The sequence below is a fragment of the Ctenocephalides felis genome, unplaced genomic scaffold (genome assembly GCF_003426905.1).
Source record: "Ctenocephalides felis isolate EL2017-DRISC unplaced genomic scaffold, ASM342690v1 CF-g0.4_SCAFFOLD_00845, whole genome shotgun sequence".
Taxonomy (NCBI): Eukaryota; Metazoa; Arthropoda; class Insecta; order Siphonaptera; family Pulicidae; genus Ctenocephalides; species Ctenocephalides felis.
The window spans coordinates 61844214-61850213 of NW_020536999.1; the positions used below are offsets into that span (position 1 = coordinate 61844214).

General features: G+C 30.3%; 1 protein-coding gene across 1 annotated transcript in view; it reads left to right on the forward strand.

Moving 5' to 3' along the window:
- LOC113386946 overlaps window positions 1-6000 on the forward strand; it is a 729443-nt gene that overhangs the window by 73053 nt on the left and 650390 nt on the right. The window lies entirely within an intron of this gene.

A 6000-nucleotide genomic window follows, 5' to 3' on the forward strand; every position in this document is an offset into this window, starting at 1 on the left:
TACATTCTTGATTACTACAACTTAGCCTACTGGGAGTTAATTGTTGGTAACATGATTATAGACACATTATTTCTTGTAATCCTTTTTGTTAGGTGATATATATCAGGTGAAGTAAAAAGTAAATAGAGTAATTGTGTTCTATCATAACAACACATTGATAGGGACTCTCCAGAAGCTCCTGGAGAAACACCAAGCGATTACCAACTGTTCCTGTCCATAATGAATAGTTTTGGTGGTGAAAAATTTGTCGACCGACTGCCTCAATTTTTTTGCCAATAGGGTGGTTCGTTTCTATGGGAGAGGCATAGTGACATTACTTTCAAAATGGCAATTTTATACAGAAACTAGCAAACCCGACGAACTCCGTTTCGCCACCTGATGATTTCGTGAGAAAGATTAAGAAATTTTTTGTTTGTTTTATATTTGAAAAGGAAAAATTTGATTGTATTATGCAACAGTAATGAATTCATTTCTATTACAATAATGAAGTGTTTTTTAGTTGAACTTCTCTAAGTAAATGAAAGTGAATCCGCCAATTATCCGTTTCATTGAAGTGCACTTTGGTAAACCACATTTTTTGTTTTTTGGTCTGACGTTAACACAAACAAAGCAGATGGTTTTCCAACTCGTGAACAGGCAACGTATAACTGCCCATGTGAAAAACAATGATTTTCTAAATAATCTATTTGAAATTTTATCCCGCAAACACTAAGCGATTGGCCTTGCGACTTGTTTTTGCGAACGCAAGGCGAACTGGAAATTGCAATCGTTTGAAGTCAAACGGAAGACCAGTCGGAATCATGGTATGTCACCAAATCGCCAGCAATTTTTGATTGAATGGTGAAATTCAGTGCGTGTACATCATATTTCTTGGCGGCAAGAATTGCTCGTTGACTTAATCAAGCATAATTATGATAATTCTCACTAATGTCATTACTCGAATTTTTCATTACGGTGCGTGAAGTTCCAGCAATTTTCATTAGGGCACGATGCCATGCACCACTAATTTTCTTAGCTATAAACCTTGCGGAGCCCGAGACCTTTCTAACGAATGCAAAATTGTCGAAATCGGTTCGTGCGTTCTGTCGTCAGGAAGTTATTTCATCAGGAAGGAAAACCCGACTTATTTTTATATATATGTAGATAATGTTTTTTTTTTACTTCACCTAATATATGCGCTGTATTTGTTTGGATTCTGCATGAATATTTGTTTGCGATATATAATTTGTTTTCTTTTATTAATTAGCCAACTTGGTAAAAACCTAGATAAAGAAAACCAAGTTCCTATCATTTTTATTAAAGAACTGTAGAATATTTGTTGCATCTAAAAAATTGATCACCGTACTTCCAAGTTGCCTTCAACATCTTGCCTTCAACTTTTTTACCAGGCGCATACCTACTCATTAGCAATTATTTTGATCCTTCCGATCTATTTCCCCGTTCTCCCCTATTTTCGCAGACGTAAGCCCTCGGGGCCTTGGAGTTCCGAGACGCAGGCGGCCGCGATTCGTTCTTCATAAATTATTGTCGGCTGGACGTCTTTAAAGGATGCATTCTGGTTAATGTTAATGGCGGATGTGTTCTATTGCTCTGAGCGTTTAATTGACGATTTATATTTAACCTTTGTTCTGATCTTGTTTTCTCTCTGTATCGCTATAACGGTCCAGAGATACATTCATTTGTTATGTTGCAAACAAGGACGGGATTAATAATGTGGTGCAGGAGAAAAGGATTGGATTGCAATTGTATGGTATAGGAATTTATGAATTGCAGATTTCAGTGGGCGTAATATTCTTAATGTTTGCATCTATTAATCACGCGAGGCTTAAAAGGGGGAGAGGGGTTTCACAAAAAAATATCAATATATTACGTGGGAAAGGGAGGTCCTCATAAGATATCAAATGCATTTATTTTTTACCTGAATTTGAAAAAACTTAAAATAATTCTGAAAAAAATCCAAAATTTTAGGCTGGCTCTAAGAAAAGGCTAATATTAAACATAATCTCGTGTCACCAAGGGGTGAGAGGGTGAAAAATATTTAAAAATGCTTCACGAGATTAAGATTAATGGACTAAAGGTTCAATCAATTGGTTAAATCCAATGATTTCGCTCATAAATGGGATATTAATTAATACAATATAATTCTAATAAAATTTTAGATGATTTGGTCAAAATAGTTTTTTTCTCAAGTATGTTATTGGGCAATCCAGAAAAATTTTGGAAAAAAAATTTAATCCATTCTCAGATATTCTAGTTATTATGAAGTATAGACCTCGATTATATTAAATTATAATATTGCATTTGCATCAGTGTTATGAAATAATTAACGAACCGAAGGAGAGGTTAAATTTTTTGCCAGGAAAGCCGATTTACTAATTTTATTTTCTCGACGTTTCAAGTCATTCTGAATCATTTCAGACCAAATTTTCAAAAAAAGTGTATCAAACTCGAAAAACACTAGCTTTTTGCGAGACGATCGGCTGAGTTGGTTTTTCAGAATTGGCAGAAAAGTACGAATTTATTCGTTTTGCGCAATAAATTCATAACCAATTTTTAATAGTTCAAACATACGTTTCTAAGATATAATTTGGGAATCGTGCTGAATAGTTTTTGACAAAGATCGGTCGAGCCGTTTCATCGCAATTAGCTTTTTGAAACTTTTTTTAATGTTTTAATATTTTTAGTGAAACTTTTCATTAACAAGAGTATATGATATTCTAAACGACGATCTTAAAATAATAGGGTCGTACGAAAAGTGGTTTAATTCATTAAGTTTTGGAATGATGGGTTGTGTTTTTTAGGACATAACTTTTTTTAACTTCCCGAAAGAGAAGTTTGTTTTTTAATTTCTGGGAAGAAATATTATTAAATGAAATTAGGTATTAATTATGTAAATAATGATATCCGTAATGAAGATAATTGAACCTTATTAAAGTTGAAAATTCTAAAAAAATCAATTAGTATTATAATTGCTTGAGCGTTCTATCGCCAAAAATAGATGGCTTCCGGTTGATTTTTTTTTTTTGCGTTTTTTTAATATATAAAATTTGTCAAGCATTAAATAATAATAAAAGCTATGAAAATTGTCGAGTACTTTTTAATAAACTTTTTCGAATTCTTTAACTGTTAATTTCACAGTAATGAAAAAACGCTTCTGGTCAATTTGTTATTATGCACACTTATGCAAAATCTATATCTTACTTTTAAGTACACCAGAGATTTATGGGTGAATGTTAAATAAGAAACTATAAGACGATTATTATAAATTATTACTGGATCACTAATAAAAGATTAACTGAGATCAATACTTGATCATTTTAATAAAATAATAGGAACTAAATATTTTGTAATAGATGGAAATTGAGTGGCGAAAGGGATGCCCAATTGTCTTCTATGGACATGTTTTTTTTTTAATTTAAAATTTGTTTAAGATAAAGTTATATACTCCAATTTTACCTATCATACGAGTTGTAGAAGCTTTACGCAATACAAAAATATGTATGAGATATATCAACTAGAATTGTGATGATGCAGATGTGACATGTTATATTAGATCTTAAATTTTTAAACTTGTGGTATTATAAATTATCAAATATACTAGGAATAAATGATCAGGCTAGTCGTTACCAAAGCTCTTACATGATATCATAACGAAGTTTTTCGAACAAAAATGAAAATTTTAAGGACTATTCAGATATATTTCAAGCTTATTTAACTTAACATTACCCGTAAAGCACTAATGAAAGACCGATGTCTAATTCGACCAATAGACATTTTGGAGCAAACATGGAGAAAATCCAAAATTATTTTAGTTCGGCAATACATTACTTGATTATTTAATAAAATTTTGCAAAAAAAAAATCGGGTATACTTATGAAGAACCAACGGGGTTATGTATACGTGTATGATAATTGTCGATGCCTCTGATTTTGTCAAAATGGTAAAGAAATAGTGTGCAGATTTTCCACATAATTGCTGCATTTTTTCTTAGGGCTAAATTATTAAGTTCTAAGGTTCTTGGAGGTGACAAAATAGTACTAGTTAGTTAGTTCATATATTTGCAATGACTTTCTAACCTGGTCTCCCCTACAATGCATGTTATATAATAACAGTATAGAGTTGCACTTAACCGAGTTTGTAGAGAAAACAGTTAACTGCACAGAATTGAGAAAAATATATTCTGTATATAACAATATGTTCATTGAAAATTATTTACTATGTGCGTTTTAATTTTCAAGCAAGTATAAAGAAATGAATTTATTAGCAAATAATAAACGTTTAAAATATAAAATTTATTAGCAAATAATTAATTGAAAGTAACTTGTAATCAAAATTGACCAATAGTTATAAGTTGTAAAATACAAATTTATGAGCATTAGCACTGGTAATAATTACCTGGTGCTTATTTTTGTTAAACTCATCATAAGTTGGTAGAATTTGTCTCTGTTGTTTGTTCAGATAGTTTTTAATGCATCATATTATTAATCTTTTTTTAGTTTTAATAGTTGTTTTTACAACCCTTTTTATGTTTGAAAAAATTTCTTTATTCAATCTATTCAATAATATAATAAATAAAACGAGTAATTATGATTTTGAATGTCAAAACTTACAATACACTGATAGCATACAATACACTTAGAAAGTAATTATTTGAAACATTTTTGATTATGCAAAAAGTATCACAAAAACCATAAAACAATGTAGAACTCTTGTAAAATAGATAATCAGCACTAAAATTATCCAAACCATGTTTTAATTTTATTAAATTAAATCTATACACTTTCTTCACAAATGAAAACTCTCTAATCAAAAGTTATTTAAATTTACTTCGAGATTTCATACCAAATCTTGCCGCTTCAATTTCTTGATGGTTTTTTATTTAGGAAAAAATCCGATGCAAAAATTTCACACATCAACATCTTAGATTCTTGTTTTTCAGTCTGTATATTTATCTTTTTATGTAATGAAGAAATCAATGTAATTAAAATATGTATTCCTGTATAATAATTGCATAAGCTTCTCACGATTATGTTAAATACAATATCAGTTTTTCTTCAGAAAATAAATAATTTAATGGAACATTTTTATTTAATGTGCTGCATAGTTTTTATTGCAACATTATGATTAATAATGATTAATAATTTATATTAGAACATTAATAATTGAAATGTATTGTGAAACCTACATTAGAAAGTGTGTGTTTTTGCTGTTTCTTGTAATTTATTACATGTTAGGAATTTTTATAGAATACATACTATAGATTGATATAGTTAATTCGCAAGGCCAGTGTAATTTTTTAGCCAGAAGTTGTATTCCGGTATTAAATTTTCTCTGTTTCTATCTTATTGCAATTTTTAACTCCCCGTAGGGTAAGTTATAGTAATCGCAAAAAATCGATAATGAAAATTTTTATAGGGGGAAGTCTCCTAGTGGCGGACACCTAAGGTTATTTTATAAATATATCAAAAAGTATTTTACGAAATGTTTATTAAATTATGATTTATGTCAGATAACAAAGTTAGAAATCAAACTAAATTAACAAAACCGCTAAAAAATAATTAATACTATCAATCAAACTTTGGTATCAAAAATATGATTTTAAACAGTGGCACCTAGTACCGGACATTTCAAAATAACCTGCATTGATCACATATGTAGCCATCTCCACACTCTGGAACGTCTGCACATGTGTCTTTGTCGAATATTCTTAGATATTGCAAAAAAAGTCAATATTCATCCACCCTTTTCGCTGGGCCACACCGATGCTCTCAGCTGGTGCATTCACCATAAGCTTTTCATTCTTCGACTAGGAAATACAAAAAATGAGGGTATGTAGTGACGCGTTAGCACTCATACAGAACAAAATTAAATAACTGGAATAAATTACGTATATTCTCAAGAAATATCAATATGTTTTTCGTCCGGCATAAATATAAACGCATAAATATGCTAGAATTACTTTCATTGATATTTAGGTGACGCCGTGATTTTGCGCATAAA